This window comes from Ranitomeya variabilis, chromosome 2 (assembly GCF_051348905.1).
Source record: "Ranitomeya variabilis isolate aRanVar5 chromosome 2, aRanVar5.hap1, whole genome shotgun sequence".
Taxonomy (NCBI): Eukaryota; Metazoa; Chordata; class Amphibia; order Anura; family Dendrobatidae; genus Ranitomeya; species Ranitomeya variabilis.
In genome coordinates, this window is record NC_135233.1 from 431360234 (window position 1) to 431385406 (window position 25173).

Here is a 25173-nt window from a genome sequence, read left to right on the forward strand (position 1 = left end):
GGGCCCCAGGCAGAGCACAGTGGTCCCAGGCAGAGAACAGGGGCCCCAGGCAGCCTATGGGGCCCCAGGCAGAGCACAGTGGCCCCAGGCAGAGCACAGGGGCCCCAGGCAGCATATGGGGCCCCAGGCAGAGCACAGGGACCCCAGCCAGAGCACAGGGGCCCCAGGCAGCATATGGGGCCCCAGGCAGAGCACAGCGATATTTTGGACCACTGTGCGGTGTTTTAGACCCCCTGTGTGATGTCTGGGGCCCTGTTCTTAAGTATATTAAAGATTAAAGTAACGTATATTAAAGTATATTATAGATCAAATGTGACACGTTTATGAGCACCATTGAGTGATATACTCAAGAATGACATAGTTTTTCAACATTTTATGGTTTCAAACTGTAAACACTCAGAGTTTTTTTTACTTCAACCAGAAAACCTTAACGGTTCATAAAAAACTTGACTGTTCAGGATATGATAAAAGTCATAGTATTCTGAATCTTTAACTTATAAAGATACCTTTACATGGGGTGATTATTGGTTCCAGAGAGGCTTTCGGCCGATAATCGTACACATGGCTGGTGACAGGACAATACAATATAAACGTTCAAAGGTAAACACTGATAACATTAAAATCTAATATATAATTGCCTAGAATACTACTTCCGGCAATTTGTGCCAACTTCCGTGGCTTTGTCCGGAGATAATGTCCGGAGATAAGTGACGTCACCAGCGTCCTACACCCGCTCAGGGTGGACAAAGATATATGCCTTCGTGGTGCGCGGCACTTTTCTGATTGGTTGTCGCCTGCCGCGAGCGACCAATCAGAAATGTGCCGTACTGTCAAGAATTGTCAAGAGCTGGTGAGTGCAGCCATTTTTTGTTCTTTCTTACTATTATTTATTAATTGTATTATTCTTACATTTGAATAAATAAAGTATATATGGATATATATATATATATATATATATATATAGCAAAACATATTTAATAAAATATCTTTACCTTTACGTTTAGGATTATTTACCGCACCATCGAAGTTAATAGCAGCAATGAGTGGAATTGCCCCTGAAGGTCTCATCAAGTCAACGTAGAAACGTCTCATTCCGATACCACAGAAATAATACCTGGGAGATGGAAACCATGAAAGTCACTGCAATCTAGTGCTCCCCTCCCCCGTCCACTCAGGAAGAGGATTACTACATAATGTTCCCTGCGTACAATCCCCCCATTAGGCAGAGTATAAGAGCCCCCTGCCAGTGACAGGCAGGAAATTACAGATGTGATGTTGAAATGTGGCCTCGTTGAAGAGTTGACACCCGGGTAATAGATGCCTTGTTTCCTGTTTTTACTGAAAATTCTTTGTGAGGTGGAACAAGGACCTGGCGGCGTCACAAAACTCACACATGTGGGAGCTCAGGGAGGGGAGGATAATGCAGGTGATGGCCCCAGAGAAAACCTTGTGCCCGAAGCTACTGGAATGTGCCATTGATACAAGTTTTGGACATTATATGGCGGGATACAGTAAACTGTATGGGGGCGTCAATGCATAATCCCGCACAGCGTGCTGTATCCTGCTCCAGAAGACTTGGCGCACGTTGTGTCCGAGATCAGAGCTGGCGTAGGCTTCACCTTCTGGCACATGGACAGCGCAAATGTATTCTTTACAGATGGTTATGGGTACAAGACTGGAGTATGAAATGCCAGTATCGATAAATTACCCAACCAGCTATACGGGAAGGCATTATTATGTTAGGGGCTTCATACTATACGGGGGTCACAGCACAAGGATCATATTGTGTCTGGGGAACTGGAGGCATCGAAATGTGTTGTGGGCACAGAGTGCATTATTACTTGGGGGGTCACCGTGGAGACATCCTTGTACGAGGGGCACTGTGGGGTTATCATAATGTGTGTGGGGCACTGCAGGGGCATTGTACAATCTGAGGGGACACTATGGGGGCTTTATAATGTGTGGGGACACAAAGGGGGCATCCTTGTATGGGGGCATTGTGATGGCATCATACTGTGTGTAGGGCACTGTGAGGACATCATACTATGCGGAGGTCACTGCAGGGGCAGCACACTGTGAGTGAAGTGCGGGCATCATTGTGGGGCACTGTAAGGGCATCATTTTGTGTGGTGGGCACTGGAGAGGCATCATACTGTGTGGAGCGAAGCGGGGGCATCATTATTTGGGGGTTACTGTAGCGGAATCACACCGTGGTGGGCACTGTAGGGGCTTCATTCTGTGTGGGGTGATGTGGAGGCATAATTATGTGTGGAGCATAATTATATGTGGGACACTGTAGGGTCATCATACTGTGTGAGGGGCATGATACTGTGTAAGGGCATTGTGGGGGCATCATACTGTGTGGGGTGAAGCAGGGGCATCATTATTTTGGAGTCACTGTAGGGGCTTCATACTGTGTGGGGTGATGTGGAGGCATAATTATGTGTGGAACATAATTATATGTGGGACACTGTAGGGTCGTCATACTGTGTGAGGGCAGTGAGGGGTATGATACTGTGTAAGGGCATTGTGGGGACATCATACTGTGTGGGGGCCGCTCTATGGACACCATACTGTGTGGGCTGAAGTGGGGGCATTATCATTATGTGAGGCGCACTGTAGGAGCATCATATTGTGTGGTAAGGCTCTATGGGGGCTTTATACTGTGTGGGGGCACTACATAGGTATTGTATCATGTTGGGGAACTTTGGGGGCCTCGTAATGTGTATAAAGGTGGCATTAGTGTAATTGTAGGACATGTTGGGGCATCATACCGTTGGGGAGTATTAAGAGACTGTTATATGGGGCTCACAATAAAGACCTAGTCTAGTTAGGGTTGAGGCTTAGATGTAAACAAAAAAAATTGCCATATGTTCTGGATGTGTGACATCCCCCATGATAAATTACTGCATGCACCACTGACCACTGGGCCCGGGCCTGTGCGGTCTCCTTGGCATGGACATGGCATAGCCTGCAGGTGAATGGGTTGATGTCATTAATATTCACAAGGAAATCTGTTACAGACCCTTCTTCCTGCAGTTAACAAGTATAAGGACCCCCATCCTGTGCTCCAGGGGGGCAGCACCCCAGAGGGCTCAGGCCCGCGCTCGCTTCCTTACGGACTGGACCCTGAGCACTTGGTGGTTCTTCGGCTCCATTATTCGCACACTAATCACATAAATGGCTAATTGGCGAGCACTAAAGATTCCCCGGCATCCTCTTCCTGCTCGGACGCTCCCCGCTCTGTTGTTTTATGATAACTCTCTGGCTCCTTTTCAAGCGTTAATATCTCTACAGTTTCCTGCTCCGTCCCTAAGAAGCGGCTGCACCTCCAGGATAAGGGTCACGAGGTCGGCAGACAAAAGGGGCGCGCGCCTCAAGCTGCGACTTTATACATCGGTCTATGAGCTGTAGAAACATGGAACGTTAGGCCGTGTTCACACATAGAGTAAATTCTGCCTTTTTCCGCTGCATTTTCTTTTTGTGCAAAAAATCTTCTGCATTTATTCAAGAAATTAAAGAAAAGCAACAGTGAGTTCATAAAAACTGATGCCCGCCGTGCGTCTGAAGATGCTGTGCAACTGTGACGTTTATGGTGCGTTTTTTCTCCATCACGCTCCCAAAAAATGCAGATAAAAAAATGCATTTGCTTTTTTAAGGGCAGAGTCTAAGTTGTTTTTATGCTTCAAATCATCATTTAAAGGGGAAAACCCAGAAAAAAAATGCAGCAAAAATATTTGACATGGACACTGTCATGTGACCACTGCAGCCAATCACTGCCAGCTGATCAGCTGCATCCTACAAAGTTTTGTCCAAACAGAAAAATATTGTTTCTTCCACAGGGAAAACAGCAGCGAAATAGGAGGAACTGAGACAGATCAGAAGGCCTGCCGGAAGCCTACATCACCGACATGAAGGTGGCCCTGTGAAGCCCACCCTGTGCCTGTGGTGGGGCTTCATAGAAAGAAGAGATCAGATGATCAAAGATTCAAGTCCTCTAAAAAATAAAATAAAAAATATATGTTTAACCCCTTTCCGACATTGGGATAATAGTACTCCCCGTTTGGTGCAGACTCTGGCACTGAGCCCGCACCTTTCCGGGCACATGACAGCTTATATATACAGCTGATATGTGCCTGCAACAGCCGCGGGTGGAATCACAATCCACCTGCGGCTGTTAACTAGTTAATTTTTTTTGCAATTTCACCTCACTTGGAATTTTTATTCCTGTTTTTCAGTACACAATTTGTTAAAACCAATGGTGTCGTTCAAAAATACAACTTGTCTCGCAAAAAAAAACAAGCCCTCACATGGCGATATTGACGTAAAAATAAAAAAGTTATGGCTCTGGGAAGGAGGGGAGCGAAAAACGAAAACCTGAAATACCTCTGGTCGTTAAGGGGTTAAATCCCCCCTTTTCCCAGTTCAAAAATTAATAAATAAATAAAAATTAAAACGTATTTGGTGTCATAAAATCAATTTATCAAAATAATATAAACTGTACATTAAACAATGAGAAGAAAACTAAAAACCTGAACCCCAGAATTGCCATTTTTGGGCACCAAACTCCTCCTAAAAATGCAATAAAAAGTTATCAAAACAACGAACGCACCCCAGAAAAAAAAGCCCATCTATGGAAATATAAAAAAGTTACGGGTCTCAGAAAATGGAGACACAAATGTTTTTGTGATTTTTTTTTTTCACAAAGTTCTGAATATTTTTCACCACTAAAATATATTTAAAAGAACTATGCAAGTTTGATATCGTCGTAATCGCACCGACCCGTAGAATCGTATGGCCAGGTTATTGCTGCTGCATAAAGAACACTGTGAAAGCAAATCCTCCCAGAAACCAACGGCGGAATTTTTTTCCCCATAATTTCACCCCCTTATTCAGTACTTTTATATGAAAGGTGTCCTTCAAAATTATATTTTCTTTCCGCCAAAAAAAAAAACCAAGTCCTTGTACGGCCGTGGAAATGGAGAAATAAACTTTTGGTTACTGATAAAAGAGGAGGAAAAAACAAAAACGCAAAAACTAAAAATTGCCGAAGACTTTATGGAGAAATGTTCTGTATCCATTATTGGACTGTGGAAAACTTTTTGAAAATTAATGGGACCAACTAATATAAAAAAAAACATCCTCTCTTCTGTGTTCATGGGATAAGCGGAGTCTTTATATCTGGGGCCGCTTATCTTATCTGATCTGTAGAAATATTAAAAATGTTCACTTGGCCATTTTTTTCTCTTTTGCTCATGGCCAGTTTTTAGATGAAGGTCCTCATTACATCACCAAGGGAGAAACTTACAGTTGTGCTCAGAAGTTTGCATACCCAGGCAGAATTTTTGCTTTCTTGGTATTTTTTTAGGGAATATGAATGATAACACCAATACTTTTTCTCCACTCATGGATGTTTTGGGTTGTCATTATGATTTAAAAAGAGCACCTTTGAGCAGCTGAGCACTCGCGTCCATTCATGGGGTCTCGGCACCTGGATACCCATCGATCCTGACGTTATAAAGTTTGCTAGAAGGTCGGTTACTGTGTAAAGTCTTATTTGCCAAAGTAATAGTTAATTCCCTATCCAATGGCTATGGGGTAACTCACTGATCGATGGGAGTCTGACTGCTGGGACCCCCGAGATCCCGAGAGTGGAGCTCTACCGAACCGCATCTGAATGGAGCAGAGGTTGACCAAATGCACCTTTGCTATATTCATTGTCTATGGGGGTGTACTCGACATTCCTCAGCAATGGATAGATGGAGGGAGGTGCACGTGATCAACCTCTGCTGCATTCAGGCGGGGTACTGGAATAACCAGATATTGGGATTGTTGGAATGGAGTGAGGATAAGAAGGAGGGGAGGATCCTACTGCAGCCAGTGATCATATAGCCAGATATAGGACAGTGAGGATAAGAAGGGGAGGCTCCTACTGCAGCCAGTGATCATACAGCCAGATATAGGACAGTGAGGAGGAGAAGGAGGGAAGGATCCTACTGCAGCCAGTGATCATACAGCCAGATATAGGACAGTGAGGATAAGAAGGGGAGGCTCCTACTGCAGCCAGTGATCATACAGCCAGATATAGGACAGTGAGGAGGAGAAGGAGGGAAGGATCCTACTGCAGCCAGTGATCATACAGCCAGATATAGGACAGTGAGGATAAGAAGGGGAGGCTCCTACTGCAGCCAGTGATCATACAGCCAGATATAGGACAGTGAGGATAAGAAGGAGGGGAGGCTTCTACTGCAGCCAGTGATCATACAGCCAGATATAGGACAGTGAGGAGGAGAAGGCGGGGAGGCTCCTGCTGCAGCCAGTGATCATATAGCCAGATATAGGACAGTGAGGGGAAGGAGGGGAGGATCCTGCTGCAGCCAGTGATCATATAGCCAGATATAGGACAGTGAGGGGAAGGAGGGGAGGATCCTGCTGCAGCCAGTGATCATACAGCCAGATATAGGACAGTGAGGAGGAGAAGGAGGGGAGGATCCTGCTGCAGCCAGTGATCATATAGCCAGATGTAGGACAGTGAGGAGAAGACGGGGAGGATCCTGCTACAGCCAGTGATCATATAGCCAGATATAGAACAGTGAGGAGGAGAAGGAGGGGAGGATCCTACTGCAGCCAGTGATCATATAGCCAGATATAGGACAGTGAAGAGGAGAAGGCGTGGAGGCTCCTACTGCAGCCAGTGATCATATAGCAAGATATAGGACACTGAGGAGGAGAAGGCGGGGAGGCTCCAACTGCAGCCAGTGATCATATAGCCAGATATAGGACAGTGAGGGGAAGGAGGGGAGGCTCCTGCTGCAGCCAGTTATCATACAGCCAGATATAGGACAGTGAGGAGAAGGAGCGGAGGATCCTGCTGCAGCCAGTGATCATACAGCCAGATGTAGGACAGTGAGGAGAAGGAGGGGAGGATCCTGCTGCAGCCAGTGATCATACAGCCAGATGTGTTATGATCCTTAGTGGTTGAGGATCACAAATTACTCCAGCTAAGTAACAAACATAGGACAAGCTCTAGGGAGGTGGCAAACTGGACTGACCGCAAATCTGAACCTATCCAAACACACTAGAAGTAGCCGGTGAACGTGCCTAAAAATCCTAGACGTCTCGAGCCAGCCTGAGGAACTATCTACCCCTAGAGAGAAAGAAAGACCTCTCTTGCCTCCAGAGAAATAATCCCCAAAGATATAGAAGCCCCCAACAGATAATAACGGTGAGGTAAGAGGAAGGCACATACACAGGGGTGAAAGCAGATTCAGCAAATGAGGCCCACTAATACTAGATAGCAGAAAATAGAAAAGGGAATCTATGCGGTCAGTAAAAAAACCCTTACAAAATATCCACTCTGAGATTTCAAGAACCCCCACACCAACTAACGGTGTGGGGGGAGAAACTCAGTCCCCTAGAGCAACCAGCAAGCGAGGAAATCACATTTTAGCGAGCTGGACTAAAAACATAATGAACACTGATAATCAAAAAATGATCAAACAAAAACTTAGCTTGTCTTGGAGAGACTGGGAGCAAGGTAGCCACAAGGAATCTGAAGAGCACTGAATACATTGATAGCAGGCAAGGAACTGAGTCTCCAGGTGAGCTAAATAGGAAACCAACCAAGGATAACGAACCAGCTGATGCAGCCAACCTGCAGAAAGACAACACTACACAGTACCGCTTGTGACCACTAGAGGGAGCCCAAAAATAGAATTCACAACAGTACCCCCCCTTGAGGAGGGGTCACCGAACCCTCATCAAGACCCCCAGGGCGATCAGGATGAGCCGCGTGGAAGGCACGAACCAAATCGGCCGCATGAACATCAGAGGCGACAACCCAGGAATTATCCTCCTGACCATAGCCCTTCCACTTAACCAAATACTGAAGCCTCCGTCTAGAGATACGAGAATCCAAAATCTTCTCCACCATGTACTCCAATTCGCCCTCGACCAGCACCGGAGCAGGAGGCTCAACAGAAGGAACCACAGGTACCACATACCTCCGCAACAAAGACCTATGGAACACATTATGAATGGCAAACGATGCTGGGAGATCCAAACGAAAAGACACCGGGTTAAGGATTTCCAAGATCTTATAAGGACCGATGAAGCGAGGCTTGAATTTAGGAGAGGAGACCTTCATAGGAACATACCGAGAAGACAGCCACACCAAATCCCCAACACGAAGTCGGGGACCCACACCGCGGCGGCGGTTGGCAAAGCGCTGAGCCTTCTCCTGTGACATCCTCAAATTGTCCACCACATGGTTCCAAATCTGCTGCAACCTATCCACCACAGAATCCACCCCAGGATAGTCAGAAGACTCAACCTGACCCGAGGAAAAACGAGGATGGAAACCAGAATTGCAGAAAAAAGGTGAAACCAAAGTAGCAGAACTAGCCCGATTATTAAGGGCAAACTCGGCCAAAGGCAAAAAAGTCACCCAATCATCCTGATCAGCAGAAACAAAACATCTCAAATAAGTTTCCAACGTCTGATTAGTCCGTTCGGTTTGGCCATTAGTCTGAGGATGGAAGGCCGACGAAAAAGACAAATCAATGCCCATCTTAGCACAAAAAGTCCGCCAAAACACAAACTGGGATCCTCTATCAGACACAATATTTTCAGGAATGCCGTGCAAGCGAACCACATTCTGAAAAAATAGAGGAACCAAATCGGAGGAAGAAGGCAACTTAGGCAAGGGCACCAAATGGACCATCTTGGAAAAACGATCACACACCACCCAGATGACAGACATTTTCTGAGATACTGGAAGATCCGAAATAAAATCCATGGAAATGTGTGTCCAAGGCCTTTTCGGAACAGGCAAAGGCAAAAGCAAACCGCTGGCACGAGAACAGCAAGGCTTAGCCCGAGCACAAATCCCACAAGACTGCACAAAGGAACGCACATCCCGCGACAAGGAAGGCCACCAGAAGGACCTAGCCACCAAATCTCTGGTACCAAAAATCCCAGGATGACCCGCCAACACCGAAGAATGAACCTCGGAAATAACTCTGCTGGTCCATCTATCCGGGACAAACAGTCTCTCTGGTGGACAACGGTCAGGTCTATCCGCCTGAAATTTCTGCAGCACTCGTCGCAAATCTGGGGAAATGGCAGACAAAATCACTCCCTCTCTGAGAATACCAGCCGGCTCAGAAACTCCCGGAGAGTCAGGCACAAAACTCCTAGAAAGTGCATCAGCTTTCATGTTCTTCGGACCAGGCAGGTATGAGACCACGAAGTTGAAACGGGAGAAAAACAACGACCAACGAGCCTGTCTAGGATTCAGGCGCTTGGCAGATTCAAGGTAAATCAGATTTTTGTGATCAGTCAAGACCACCACACGATGTTTAGCTCCTTCGAGCCAATGTCGCCACTCCTCAAATGCCCACTTCATAGCCAACAACTCCCGATTACCAACATCATAATTCCGCTCGGCAGGCGAAAACTTTCTTGAAAAGAAAGCACATGGCTTCATCACAGAGCCATCAGAGCTTCTCTGCGACAAAACAGCCCCTGCTCCAATCTCAGAAGCATCAACCTCGACCTGGAAGGGGAGAGAGACATCTGGCTGACATAAGACTGGAGCTGAAGAAAACCGGTGCTTCAGCTCCCGAAAGGCCTCCACGGCCGCAGGAGACCAATTAGTCACATCAGAACCCTTCTTGGTCAAATCCGTCAAAGGTTTAACCACGCTAGAAAAATTAGCGATGAAACGACGGTAAAAATTAGCAAACCCCAAGAACTTCTGAAGACTCTTAACAGACGTGGGCTGAGTCCAGTCATGAATAGCCTGGACCTTGACTGGGTCCATCTCCACAGTAGAAGGAGAAAAAATAAAACCCAAAAAGGAGACCTTCTGTACTCCGAAGAGGCATTTTGAGCCCTTCACAAATAAAGCATTAGCACGCAGGACCTGAAACACCCTCCTGACCTGCTTCACATGGGACTCCCAATCATCAGAAAAGACCAAAATGTCATCCAAATAAACAATCATAAATTTATCCAGATATTCTCGGAAGATGTCATGCATGAAGGACTGAAACACAGAAGGAGCATTAGAGAGTCCAAAAGGCATCACTAAGTACTCAAAATGGCCTTCGGGCGTATTAAATGCTGTTTTCCATTCATCTCCCTGCTTAATGCGCACAAGGTTATACGCACCATGGAGATCTATCTTGGTGAACCAACTGGCACCCTTAATCCGAGCAAACAAATCAGACAATAGTGGCAAAGGATACTGAAATTTGACTGTAATTTTATTCAGAAGACGATAATCTATACAAGGTCTCAAAGAACCGTCCTTCTTGGCCACAAAAAAAAATCCTGCACCAAGAGGGGAAGAGGATGGGCGAATATGTCCCTTCTCCAAAGACTCCTTTATATAACTCTGCATCGCGGCATGCTCTGGTATAGACAAATTAAAAAGTCGTCCCTTAGGGAATTTATTACCAGGAATTAAATTTATAGCACAGTCACAATCCCTATGAGGGGGCAGGGCACTGGACCTGGGCTCATCAAATACATCCTGGTAGTCAGACAAAAACTCAGGGACCTCAGAAGGAGTGGAAGAAGCAATAGACACCAACGGAGTATCGCCATGAATTCCCTGACAACCCCAACTTGACACAGACATAGCTTTCCAATCTAAAACTGGATTATGAGCTTGCAGCCATGGCAGACCCAAAACGACAACATCATGCAAATTATGCAGAACGAGAAAGCGAATCACCTCCTGATGTACGGGAGTCATGCACATGGTCATTTGCGTCCAATACTGAGGCTTATTCTCAGCCAATGGCGTAGCATCAATTCCCCTCAGAGGAATAGGAAATTCCAAAGGCTCCAGGACAAAACCACAGCGCCTGGCAAACGACAAATCCATCAGATTCAGGGCAGCACCCGAATCCACAAAAGCCATAACCGGGTAGGACGACAAAGAACAAATCAAAGTAACAGACAAAATAAATTTAGGCTGTATAGTACCAATGGTGACAGGTTTAGCGATTTTTTTTAAGCGTTTAGAGCATGCTGAGATAACATGAGTAGAATCACCACAGTAGAAGCACAACCCATTTTGACGTCTATGACTTTGTCGCTCAATTCTGGTCAGAGTTCGGTCACATTGCATAGACTCAGGTCTCTGTCCAGAAAATACCGCCAAAGGATGAGCAGATTTGCGCTCCCGCAAACGCCGATCAACCTGAATGGCTAAAGCCATAGAATCACTCAGACTTGTAGGGGTGGGAAACCCCACCATAACATTCTTAACGGCCTCAGAAAGACCTTCTCTGAAATTTGCAGCCAGGGCACACTCATTCCACTGAGTAAGCACCGACCATTTCCGAAATTTTTGACAATACACCTCTGCTTCATCCTGACCTTGAGAGATAGCCAGCAACGCTTTTTCTGCCTGATTCTCAAGATTAGGCTCCTCATAAAGCAGTCCAAGAGCCAGAAAAAATGCATCTACATTAAGCAAAGCAGGATCTCCTGGCGCCAGAGAGAAAGCCCAATCTTGAGGGTCGCCACGCAACAAGGAGATAACAATTTTAACTTGCTGAGCAGAATCACCAGAGGAACGAGGTCTCAGAGATAGAAATAACTTACAATTATTCTTAAAATTTTGAAACCTAGATCTATCTCCAAAAAACAACTCAGGAATGGGTATCTTTGGTTCTGACATAGGGCTACGAATAACAAAATCCTGAATACTTTGCACCCGTGCAGTAAGACGATCCACACTAGAAGTCAGAGTCTGAACATTCATGTCTGCAGCTGAGCTCAAAACCACCCAGAGTTCAAGGGGATGAAAGAAGCTAAACAGACTGCAGCAAAGGAAAAGCGGGAGGGAAAAAAAAAAAAAAAAAATGTACTCAGGTCTTCTTTTTATCCCACTTCTGCGATGCATTAAACACTTTTTGGCCTGCTATACTGTTATGATCCTTAGTGGTTGAGGATCACAAATTACTCCAGCTAAGTAACAAACATAGGACAAGCTCTAGGGAGGTGGCAAACTGGACTGACCGCAAATCTGAACCTATCCAAACACACTAGAAGTAGCCGGTGAACGTACCTAAAAATCCTAGACATCTCGAGCCAGCCTGAGGAACTAACTACCCCTAGAGAGAAAGAAAGACCTCTCTTGCCTCCAGAGAAACAATCCCCAAAGATATAGAAGCCCCCAACAGATAATAACGGTGAGGTAAGAGGAAGGCACATACACAGGGGTGAAAGCAGATTCAGCAAATGAGGCCCACTAATACTAGATAGCAGAAAATAGAAAAGGGAATCTATGCGGTCAGTAAAAAAACCCTTACAAAATATCCACTCTGAGATTTCAAGAACCCCCACACCAACTAACGGTGTGGGGGGAGAAACTCAGTCCCCTAGAGCAACCAGCAAGTGAGGAAATCACATTTTAGTGAGCTGGACTAAAAACATAATGAACACTGATAATCAAAAAATGATCAAACAAAAACTTAGCTTGTCTTGGAGAGACTGGGAGCAAGGTAGCCACAAGGAATCTGAAGAGCACTGAATACATTGATAGCAGGCAAGGAACTGAGTCTCCAGGTGAGCTAAATAGGAAACCAACCAAGGATAACGAACCAGCTGATGCAGCCAACCTGCAGAAAGACAACACTACACAGTACCGCTTGTGACCACTAGAGGGAGCCCAAAAATAGAATTCACAACACAGATGTAGGACAGTGAGGAGGAGAAGGAGGGGAGGCTCCTGCTGCAGCCAGTGATCATACAGCCAGACATAGGACAGTGAGGAGAAGAAGGAGGGGAGGCCCCTGCTGCAGCCAGTTATCATACAGCCAGACATAGGACAGTGAGGGGGAGGGGGAGGCTCCTGCTGCAGCCAGTTATCATACAGCCAGACATAGGACAGTGAGGAGGAGGGGGAGGCTCCTGCTGCAGCCAGTTATCATACAGCCAGACATAGGACAGTGAGGAGGAGGGGGAGGCTCCTGCTGCAGCCAGTTATCATACAGCCAGACATAGGACAGTGAGGAGGAGGGGGGGCTCCTGCTGCAGCCAGTGATCATACAGCCAGACATAAGACAGTGAGTAGGAGGGGTGGCTCCTGCTGCAGCCAGTTATCATACAGCCAGACATAGGACAGTGAGGAGGAGGGGGGGGGCTCCTGCTGCAGCCAGTTATCTTACATCCACACACACAAGGAGGGGGGACACAGCTGAGCTCTTCATAGAGGTTTTTTGGCATATTTCTTACTTTATCTATGAGACAAAATAAAATGGATTCAATTAGAGGGCATTAAAGAAGAAAGTGATTGGATATTTTTTTAGCATTTTATATGTTTCCTGTTCCATTAATGTTGCTGTTGTGCATCTGTAGGATTGATGTAGTAACGTTTCACAGTTTATTCCTCTAACTGTAACTTTAATAACCTATAATAAAAGTCACTGGTGGAGTCAGGGTCTTTGCACAATACTGGATGGCAGCGGTTACCTTGTCCTATGTAATGGAGCAAAAGTAAGAAAGACCCATTCTTATAATGACCACAATGTAGCACCGAGAAGAAAGATACAGAGAAGAGGGAAGTTGTTGAGAGATTACAAGGTTCTCATATCTCCCTGCAGTTGTTAATGGAAATTTAAAGGGGCCCTTAATGGAAATTCTCATGAAAAAAACTCTCGTCTCCTACCCAATTTTTTTTTTATTTTTCCCAGCTGTACAGTAATGATGGGAACCATAGAGCTAAAAAAAAACACCACCAAAGAACAATGGCTGCAAAGAAAAATAATAGGGCAACTTAATGGAGATTGTTTTATCATCAATGTTACTGCCTAATTGTTTGTGGGAAGGAAGGAAAGGAAAGGAAGAAGGAAGGAAAGGAAGAAGGAAGGATGGAAATGAAGAAAGGGAAGAATGAAAGAGGAAAAAAAGGAAATGAAGAAAGGGATGAAGGAAAAAGGGAAGGAAGGAAAAGAAGAAGGAAGGAAAGGAAGAAGGAATCAGGAAAGGAAAAAGGGAAGAAGGAAAAAGGGAAGGAAGGAAAGGAAGAAAAGAAGGAAGGAAAAAAGAAAGAAGGATGAAAGGAAGAAGGAAAGAAAGGAAAGAGAAGGAATGAAAGGAAGGAAAGGAAAGGAAGGAAAGGAAGAAGGAAGGAAATGAAGAAAGGGAAGAAATAAATAAGAAAGGAAGGAAAGGAAGAAAGGGAAGAAGGAAAGAGGAAATGAAGGAAAGGAAGAAAGGGAAGAAGGAAAAAGGGAAGGAAGAAAAGGAATAAGGAAGGAAAGGTGTTGAGGAGAGCCATAAGATCAAATACTTAATTAACCTCAACACATAAGGTAATTGAGGGAAGCAACCCATAACATGTATTGTTTAACCTTACATAAGTTTTCCTCAGACAAAGTAAGACACTTAAGATGGCTGCCATCTCCTCTACCAGAGCCTTGTGCTCTGGTATCCAAGATGAACAATGAAGACACTGAAGATGGCCGCCATTTCCTGTTTCAGCATGCCGTGTGCTCTGGTATCCAAGATGACGCCCACCCTGATGACCTCATGGATCCACCCACAGTGACGCCCACCCTGATGACCTCACGGACCAACCCACCCTGATGACCTCATGGATCCACCCATGGACTTGCTCATGCCCAACCCACTAACCAATGGAATACATCCGATCACTCCCATTTTAGAGCTAACCGAGCCCCCTTACAGGAGATATATAACATTGTGTTTGACTAATAAACTTCCCTTCTTGGAGCTGAGCCACACATTGATCAAGGAGAGTTACAGCTGACTGTGTCTGGTGTATTTCTTTAGTGCACATGATCAATATCCATTAGGCCAGGAGTAGGCAACTAGAGAATTGAACATTATATTAATTGTTCAACCCTAATATTTGGCGCCCAACGTGGGGCCAGCAGAGGAAGAGCCCTGAACCGTGAGGACCGGCGAGTGGAACGGCTGGATGCACTGAGTACCCCGAACCTGGAGACTGATCACCTCTTTAACAGAACACGGTAAGTCTGCTGATTTTTATAATCTGTAGTCTTTACCTGTGTCCTTCGGGGTATCCTGTGCAGATTGCCTGACCGTGTCCGGTTTCCTTGGTATCTGTAAGACGGCAGAAGGGTCTCTCCGCTGCTGGTCATTTAATTGCAAGAACCGTCACGTTTTAGTTGCCTACTGCCTGTTACATGTTGTGAAGAGGGGAGATGACTAGTAGGTTAAAAGATGCAAGTTTTTTTTTTCTCTACAGAGGGATAAGCAATGTGTGATAAAACATGAAAAACAGGTTTTTACAGAAGGAGATGACTGGTAGTTAGGAAAAGCATTGTGTTTGGAACAGGAATAGCAGGTTTCTAGGAAAGAATAAGCAAGTGTTTACAGAAGGATAAGCATGTGGTAGGACGGGAAAAACAAGTTTGTTTTTAGAGAAGGAAAGCAAGCAAGTAGAAAAAAAATAAATAAATAAAATAAAATAAATAATAATAATTTTTGTCTGTGGTATACGGTTGTCGCCTGTGATAAGATTTTCAGTTCTGTACAAGAGAGACTAGGACCTGGAGTGATTGACTCGGCCTAGGGGGGCCTGGTAAAGCTTGGAGCGAATTGGCTCAGTTCGGGCATAATAAATTGTGTAGCGGCTCGTCAAAGCTTGGAGTGATTGACTCAGCTTGAGCCAATTAAATTTATAGTTTTTCTTTTTTTTTGCCCCGTGACATCGAGTGAGTGACTCTGCACGGGGAGCGGTAAGTTAGGGAGCAATTTGACAAAGTAGGGAATAATTGGTTTGTAAAGTACGGAGCACGGAAGTCAGACAGGGACCACGTGAGAAGAAGCAATAGGAACTGAGTACTGCAGACTCAGTTCCCTTTAGAATCTCAGGTTTGAGTCATCTCCCCCGTCTTATTGTTTGTTTGGTGTTTGTTATCTTGATAGATAGATATATATACTGTGTATCTATAGAAAGATGGAGAAATTAATGCAGTTCTGCCGTATGGGCACTAAGCCAAATTCAGATGGCACGTTAGACTCATGCACATTAGTGGAAATTGTGTGGAATGCCAGAAGGGGGGATGGTTACAGCCCCTGGAGTGGAAGCTTGTCTTGAGATAAAAGAAAAGGTATCCTAGAAGATAATGGATTGTTGTCTATTGCTAGGGCAGGAGAAAGAGTCTCTGAAAGTCTGTATAGAAAAAAAAAATAAAAAAAAAAAAATTGGAAATTGGGTGGAAGAGAAAAGGAATAGAAAGAATAGAGTTTTGAGTTGTGTATTGCAAAAATATATCCTGTGAGCGGCCACCACCGTATAATGGTGGCCCAGAGCCATGTGCTAAATGTAATGGCGGCCATTTTGTTAATGGCAAATGTGTTAAATGTAATAGCAGCCAAAATGGTGGCCCAGAGCCATGTGCTAAATGTAATGGCGGCCATTTTGTTGGTGGTAAATATAATTCTGACGGCGGCCATTTTGTTGGTGGTAAATATAATTCTGACAGCGGCCATTTTGTTGGTGGTAAAAATAATTCTGACGGCGGCCATTTTGTTGGTGGTAAATATAATTCTGACGGCGGCCATTTTGTTGGTGGTAAATATAATTCTGACGGCGGCCATTTTGTTGGTGGTAAATATAATTCTGACGGCGGCCATTTTGGTGGTAAATATAATTCTGACGGCGGCCATTTTGTTGGTGGTAAATATAATTCTGACGGCGGCCATTTTGTTGGTGGTAAATATAATTCTGACGGCGGCCATTTTGGTGGTAAATATAATTCTGACGGCGGCCATTTTGTTGGTGGTAAATATAATTCTGACGGCGGCCATTTTGTTGGTGGTAAATATAATTCTGACGGCGGCCATTTTGTTGGTGGTAAATATAATTCTGACGGCGGCCATTTTGTTGGTGGTAAATATAATTCTGCCGGCGGCCATTTTGTTGGTGGTAAATATAATTCTGCCGGCGGCCATTTTGTTGTTGGTAAATATAATTCTGACGGCGGCCATTTTGTTGTTGGTAAATATAATTCTGACGGCGGCCATTTCGTGGATGGCAAATGTAATTCTGACGGCAGCCATGTTGTGGATGGCGAATGTGCTGCTCCTGGTGGTGAACATCTCAGATTAAGGCTACACGCCACATCACCAAATCCTTGTTACCCAGTAATGACCACTGATGGCCAATACTATATTCCTTCGGGAAATAAAAAGGCTTTACCCATGTTTCCTATCTCAGTGGTTTCCAATGAGGCACCAACCCTTTCTACTATCACTTCCAATGCCAATTTAGCCGCACACCCACATGAGATGCTCCAAGCAGCGGCCTCTCCTCCCAATGCTTCCACAACAGCAGTCTCATGCAGTCTACCTAACCCTATACCCGGTACCTCACAGGCTGTCTCGCAGCCAAGCGCACACCTGTATGGGACGGTGGCGACTGTATCAAGGGGGGGCTCAATCTGGGAGGAGGATACCAATAGCACAGGAAGCAGGGAGGGAATGTTGGCAACCTTTTTTTTTTTGAAAAAGAACTTCCTGAGGGACCCTTGTTAGTGGTGGGAAAGGGTGACATAACAACAATGGAGACAGACGCTATTGTTAATGCTGCCAATTCTCGGTTAGAGCACAATGGAGGTGTAGCTAGAGCTATAGTGGAAGCAGGAGGGGCGACTATTCAAGCTGACAGTCAAATCATTGTTGAGTCACGTGGTCAGATAGCTGTTGGGGACATAGCGGTGACTAAAGCTGGCAATCTTCCATGTAGAATGATCATACACACTGTGACCCCTACTTATGACCCTATTCATCCAGACGTCAGTGCTCAACAACTTAATGCAGCAATAACTCGCATTAATGAGGACAGGACTGTTAAAGCTTTTAAGACTGCCTGCGTCACCTGGAGCCCACACCATGATACTGGAGCTGCCCAAATAGAGCCCCTCATTCCAGGACTGTTACCTCCTCCTGCTCCTCATAAACAAGGGATTACATCTGTACTCGCGGTGCCATCTCTACTCCCGCCTCAGGTGCCACCACCAACAGTGCCGATGCTCATGTCTGAAGTGCCCACCCTCTATGTCAAGTTTACACCCCAGCAAGCTGCTACTCTGTTGAACCAGCTTCCAGATCCAGAAAAACAGCCGATGCCTTTCTACAGGAGCATGACGAGACATGGGACTCTGGTGTTGAGTTCTGCCAAGAACCTAAGACAAGGGCCTCGGATGAGTTGGCTGACCTATCAATTATTATTGTTGCCAATGGATTCCAGACGCCTCCAAGCTGATGCAACCATTGTACGATGACCTTAAGACGTCAGCATTTCCACTATGTCCCAAATCTGTTGAAGCCTTCTATGCTCTTAAACAGGCCATACAGTCTGCACCAGCTCTTGGAATCCCAAATTATCAACTACCTTTTTACTTGTTTGTCAGTGAAGTAGCAGGACATGCTTCCGGAGTCCTAGCACAAAAACATGGGGGAAGAACAAGACCAATCGGCTACTACTCTGCCCGCCTGGACTCTGTGTCTCAAGCTTCCCCGACTTGCCTCAAAGCTGTTCATGCTGCACATATGCTTCTGGACAAAACTTCTGATATCATCTTAGGACATCCGGTTCTCTTAATGGCTCCACACGACATAAAAGCTATTCTAGGCCAGACTGAACCTAAACACCTGTCGCTACAGCGTCATATGAGACTCCAATGTTCCCTCTTGATTCCGGATAATGTCACTCTTGTCCGCTGCACCATCTTCAACCCGTCCACGCTGCTTCCTCTTTCCAGGGGGGATGTGGATGATGATACTGATGCTCTCGGAGAAGATGCCTCTACACACTCAGAGGATCATGACTGTCTCGAACAAATGCAGGAAGAAGCAACCTCCAAGAAAAACGTGTCTGAAGACCCACTCCCACATGCTGACCTGACGTTCTTCACTGACGGTTCCAGATTTGCAGATGAAACAGGAAGATTCCATACGGGATATGCCGTGGTTACACATGACCAGGTCATCTCAGCTGGATCGCTACCACCGCACATGTCTGCACAAGAAGCGGAACTTAAAGCTTTGACGTTGGCTTGTCAGGAAGCGACGGAGAAGGTGGTCAACATCTACACGGATTCAAGATACACTTTTGGAGTGGCTCATGACTTCGACAGTATCTGGGCAGCCAGAGGATACCTAACGTCCAGTGGAACTCCTGTAAAACATGCTGCTATCATACAAGAACTTGTGGCCGCTCTAGATCTACCTTTGGAGGTTGCAGTGATCAAGATCAAAGCTCACGGGAGATTGGATTCTCCAGAAGCAAGGGGGAACTCCTTTGCTGACAAAACAGCAAAAACCTATGCTGTGGATCCATTTGGGAAAGAAAAAGCAGCGGTGTACGTGTCACAAGACACTGAAGAAGGGACTAAAGGCTCTCTTATGAGGATCATCCATCTACATCAAGACAAGACATCAGATGATGAAAAGAAGTCATGGCAAGAAGGAGGAGCTAAAAAGGATGAAGATGGAGTCTGGAGGATGAACAAAAAGGTCTGTCTACCCCGTAATCTGTACCCTTCAGTGACAGAATGGGCACACGGTATCACCCACAGAGGCAAGAATCAGATGAATGACCTAATTTGGAAGACTTATATGGCACCTGGAATCTCTACTGTTACCCAAAAATATTGCAAGTCCTGCCTTGTGTGTGCAACATGCAATCCAGCACCGCCTCAGAAAGTTACTCAGAAACATTTGGCTAAACCACTTTATCCCTTTCAGAGGATTCAGATTGATCACATTCAAATGCCAAAAGTAGGGAAGTACGAGTATGTACTGGTAGTGACTGACATGTTCTCAGGATGGCCCGAAGCCTATCCAGTAACAAACATGACTGCCAGAGTGACTGTTAAGAGACTGGTGACTGAAGTAGTATGCAGATATGGGGTCCCAGAGGTAATTGAGAGTGACCAAGGACCTGCGTTCACTGCAGCACTGACTAAGGAACTATGGACACTGGTGGGAGCGGATTTGGGTTTACATACTCCATATCACCCTCAGAGCAGTGGGAAAGTAGAAAGATTGAATGGCACCTTGAAAAATAAAATACTGAAAGCCAGTCAGGAGGTCAGACTTCCTTGGACAGACATTTTGCCCATTGCCTTATAAGTCAGAAACACTCCAAGGGGTCCCACTAAACTCACACCATACGAGATTTTTTTTTTTGGGGGGGCCTCCAAGATTGGGTAATATTTTCCACAACAGCTAGCCTTGGGAAGTGATACTCTTGTAAATTATGTAATTGTTGTTACTAAAGAACTGTCAGTAACACATGTACAAGTTTTATCATCCATTCCAGGTCCAGATTCCAGTGACGGTACCCATACTTTCTAACCTGGTGACTACATGCTGGTAAAGAAGTTCATCAGAAAAGACATTCCTGGAGTCAAGATTTAAGGGTCCCTACCAAGTGCTCCTGACTACTCCTACTTCGGTCAGGATTGCTGAGCGCCTCCTGGATCCATCTCTCACATTGTAAATTTGTTAGACAGTTAGGGACAGAGTAGGATCTGACTTGCTTGTCAAAGTCCAGCTACAAAGGGAGGTTTTCCACAAGGGAAAACTTGTCTCAAACTGGTGAAAACTCCAATTCCCCCTCCCGGGCAAGACGGTCAGATCTAGGATGTGTACATCAGGGTTAGTCGCACATGTGTATTTTACTCTAAGTCACCATGGAGATGGGAGATTGGAGAGTAATAGATCCAGCAGGTAGGGAAGTCCCGAAGACATGGGTAACGCGCTCCGATATACCTCCGGTATACCCGTAATTGGTCACACATTCTCTGGTGTCTATAGCATCCATATTGTCATGAAGCTTCTGATGTCATAATAACACTTAACATCGATGGGTTAGGGAACCACGGTGGGATCAAGATAAAAGAAAAGGTTAATAAAGTATTTAGGGGGGACTGTTGAGGAGAGCCATAAGATCAAATACTTAATTAACCTCAACACATAAGGTAATTGAGGGAAGCAACCCATAACATGTATTGTTTAACCTTACATAAGTTTTCCTCAGACAAAGTAAGACACTTAAGATGGCTGCCATCTCCTCTACCAGAGCCGTGTGCTCTGGTATCCAAGATGAACAATGAAGACACTGAAGATGGCCGCCATTTCCTGTTTCAGCATGCCGTGTGCTCTGGTATCCAAGATGACGCCCACCCTGATGACCTCATGGATCCACCCACAGTGACGCCCACCCTGATGACCTCACGGACCAACCCACCCTGATGACCTCATGGATCCACCCATGGACTTGCTCATGCCCAACCCACTAACCAATGGAATACATCCGATCACTCCCATTTTAGAGCTAACCGAGCCCCCTTACAGGAGATATATAACATTGTGTTTGACTAATAAACTTCCCTTCTTGGAGCTGAGCCACACATTGATCAAGGAGAGTTACAGCTGACTGTGTCTGGTGTATTTCTTTAGTGCACATGATCAATATCCATTAGGCCAGGAGTAGGCAACTAGAGAATTGAACATTATATTAATTGTTCAACCCTAATAAAGGAAGAAGGAAGGAAAGGAAGAAGGGAAGAAGGAAGGAAGGAAGGAAGGAAGGAAGGAAGGAAGGAAGGAAGGAAAGAAAGAACCTGCACTAAAAGTTATACCTGCCAACTCTCCTGGAACTTTTGGGGGCTTCCAGTATAAAGGGAGCCCCCTTATAGCATATACCTCCCTCTTTGGAAAGGTAATTGTCGAACCTGCCCGAAACCTTGCAAAAACGTGTTATCTTCTTGGGTTTCTTCATTTAGGGAGGTGGAGAGCTTCAAGGAAAAGTGTGGTTATGGTTCAACTTTGCCGCCACTAAGTAAACTGGATCCTCCTGAATACTTGCCAAGAAAGCTGCTGCATATGACAAAAAAATGGAGCCCTAGTTCTATCGCAGGCACGGGGGCCCCTTTCCTCCACATATGCTGCTGGGTACATGGACCCCAATTTGTGCACACCCATAGGGCCTCTCTGTCAGAACAGATCCCCCCGAGGATGTCCAGGGCGTGCCTTCTCTCCAGAGCCATATCAAAATGAAGTTGTGCAGGCTCAGGAAATGAGTCAGCCATAAAAGGCCAGTGCGTCTCCCGGAGACCCCGTAATCTGTATGATCCCTTTACAATAATACCATTTCCGAGAGGGACAGCGGACCCAGAGCCCGGCGTAGCCATGTAAACTGCTTCCTGTATATGCCAAACATTGCGGGGCCCGGACCCCCGTGATCACTAGCACATGGTACCGGACCACGTATTCACCCTCTCTCCTTCTTACTTCACACCCAGTATGGTTTAAAAATAAAATCCATGTGTATGGTGACTTTACCCATGGGATTAAAGGGGGTGTCCAGATAGGAAAACCCCTTTTCATACGCCCTACTTCAGGATCCTCATCTCTTGGCCAAGTGTCCTGTCTTTTCCATCCTGCAGATGGACATAGTGTAATTCTTCATTTCCCCTGCGGAGGCGCTGTAGGAACACTTGCTGCCAGTTTTTTTCATAGATTGCAACTGGTCATTCCCAGAATAGAAACTCTGTGATCACCTGGTAAAGAGAGTTCAAAGCGGAGAACCCTCTAAAACCTTCCCGTCGCCTCCAATTTTTGCATTTTCGTTTTTCCAAGAGATGTAACTTATAATAATTCTTCCATCGATATAGCTTTGATTTTTTTCTGTAGGACAATTTGTTGTTTTGAACGAAGCCATTCATTTTACCAAACAAAATAAGAGAAAAAAAATTATCCCAAAAATACAATGCACCATTTTTTATTTTTTTTATTTTTTTATTTTTTTTTTGGGGGGGGGGGTGTTATTATGATGTTCATTATGTAAAAAAAAAAAAGTTAAAAATTACCTGGAAACATGATTGTTCACTGTGACACGATTGTGTCTATACCAAACTTGTATTTTTTATTTTTTTTTTAATAATTTTACTGGTTAAAAAAAATACAAAATTTTATTTTTTTTTTAACATTTTTTTCTGTCTGCAGCTGTTTGAAGACTCATTTACTTATGATGGTCAGTTGTGGATATTATTAGAACATTGTTTTGGTCACTTTTTATTCCATTTTTTTGGGGGGATTGAATACGATATTACCGAAAACCCCGACAATTTAGGCATTTTGATTTTTTTTTTTTATAATACAGGTTAATTAATTTTTCAACTTTGAGGTGGTCTGTGGTCATAAATCTACTGAGAGGAGCTCAGAAAAATACAGAATGAGCTCACTGGCAGATTCTCAGTTAACTCATTCTGCAGACAGCAATAGACAGTACCATGCAGACACTATAGAAGGTAAAGGGTGCAAAATTTATAACAAACACAATAGTAAAAGATTCTTAGCCCCAAATACATGCCTTTAGGCAGTGATATCATACTCGTGTTGTATTTGCTTTATGGCGGCGCTGCTCCGGCTCATAGGACGAGGTTCGTAGAGTTGTGATGTGCCGAAAACCAGGACCTGTATCTTTATTTGGTGGGTGGGAAAACCTCGCTGCGTTAGATACCGATCTACACCCGGCAATCAGGAAGAGATCTGATCATCACTGGGGGCGCTATCATGATGAAGCTTCCTTCCTCTGCCCGTAGGAGATCCCATCTCAGCATTCATGTATCGCAGTGGTGAGAAAAGATGCAAAAACACAGCGGCCATTTATTAATAGGGTGGGTATCGGGGGTGCAGAGGATGCAGCCGCCCCCCGAAGGCTCAGAGACCCCGCTGCCAACCCAGGCCGAGCTCAAAGATCAGAACAATTGTGGTGTAGGGGATACTGGTGTCTTGGACACAGAGTGGTGTCTAGTGCCCCCTCTCAAGGATGGTGGAAGTACTGCAGACGGGTATTGGAGACAATTCAGGAAACGAGCTTGGTGGTGACAGTCATTCTCATAAGAGGCAACACCTTGAACAGAGATGGATGATTGACAATGACATCAACAGTGGGATTACGGCATTTTACACAAACTGCTGGCAATGACCTCAGCCGCTCCGCAGCCAGCTTTTCCATGTCAGTCTAAAAAAGTTACGACAATCTTGCGCACTCCTACACTAACATGGTCACAGTGTATCGGTCTCTCACGCTCAGATACCAGACCCTTCGCCCTCTCTGTGGTGTGGTATGATTTGTCATACTCCTCTGGTGCGGCTATCCTCACAGTCAGGAGAATGCATGCACATCACTCACAAGAATAGTCCTGTCTGCTACACGATGGGATGGTCTCCTTGACCGATGGCAGTACAGACTGAAGATTTCTGCTTTGTTCTTCCTTGCCCTTACGATATATCAGGGAGTGCTACTCATCCCCACTACTAGCTAGCAAAGGCGCAGACTGCTGACTTATCCCATGCGACTTTTTATAAAGTTGCAATTTTTTTTTTATATTTTTGCGAATATGTACTCCAGTCCCAACATGGAATGACTTTTGTTTTTGCAGAATTTTTTATGCAAATTTTTTCTAAAACGTGACTTTGTGGTCTAGGAATGCACAAAGAAAAGGTTAAAGACAAAAAAAGACAGTTTTTCATTCATGAACCACGTCCGCCATTTTAATAGAAATTGTCGCAAAAAACGTCAACCGATACCACAAGTAAAAAAAAAAGTAAAAGTGACTTTAAAAAATGTAAATGACAAATCGAGGGCCATTATGTTTGAAAACTGTGGGTCCAATTCATCACATTATGTTTTTTTAATCACTTTTTTTTTATTGTTGCATTTTTTTTCTTTTGACAAACAGGAAAAACAAACAAACCTGACATTAAAAAAGTGCAAATGGAAAGATTTATATGGCCCAAAAAAAACAGGTGCAAATGTAATAATGAATCTGGCCTGTGTTTATAGTAAAGCAGGTGAGAGGCTCCATCTGGTGGAGAAAATGGGGTAGTGCAACACACAAAAAAGCGTCCTGCCAGCACTATTAGGGAGGGTGCACACACGATGTTTACTGCTGCTTAACCATGGAAATGCTGCTGTCAATCTGTGACAGTGGGGATTAAATGGTTACAATCAGTGAAGCGTCATCATCGCCCCCACTCACCTTTGTGAGACCATCGAGGAGTGCAAATGGCTAGAGAGAGTCATATAAATCACCCCCAGAAAAATAATAATAATAAATAATAAATAAAATAAAAATAATAAAA

The 25173-nt window shown here is 44.8% G+C and overlaps 1 protein-coding gene and 1 long non-coding RNA gene across 3 annotated transcripts in view; one reads left to right on the forward strand and one right to left on the reverse strand.

Annotated features, from left to right (window-relative positions):
* The window catches only part of LOC143806460 (uncharacterized), a 30821-nt gene extending 29499 nt beyond the window's left edge, over nucleotides 1-1322 (forward strand). For both annotated transcript variants that reach the window (XR_013221464.1, XR_013221463.1), the window contains exon 3: nucleotides 1005-1322. This is a non-coding gene — a long non-coding RNA (uncharacterized LOC143806460). The remainder of the gene's footprint in view (nucleotides 1-1004) is intronic.
* Nucleotides 1-25173, reverse strand: part of LMO2 (LIM domain only 2) — a 75221-nt gene that overhangs the window by 21446 nt on the left and 28602 nt on the right. The window lies entirely within an intron of this gene.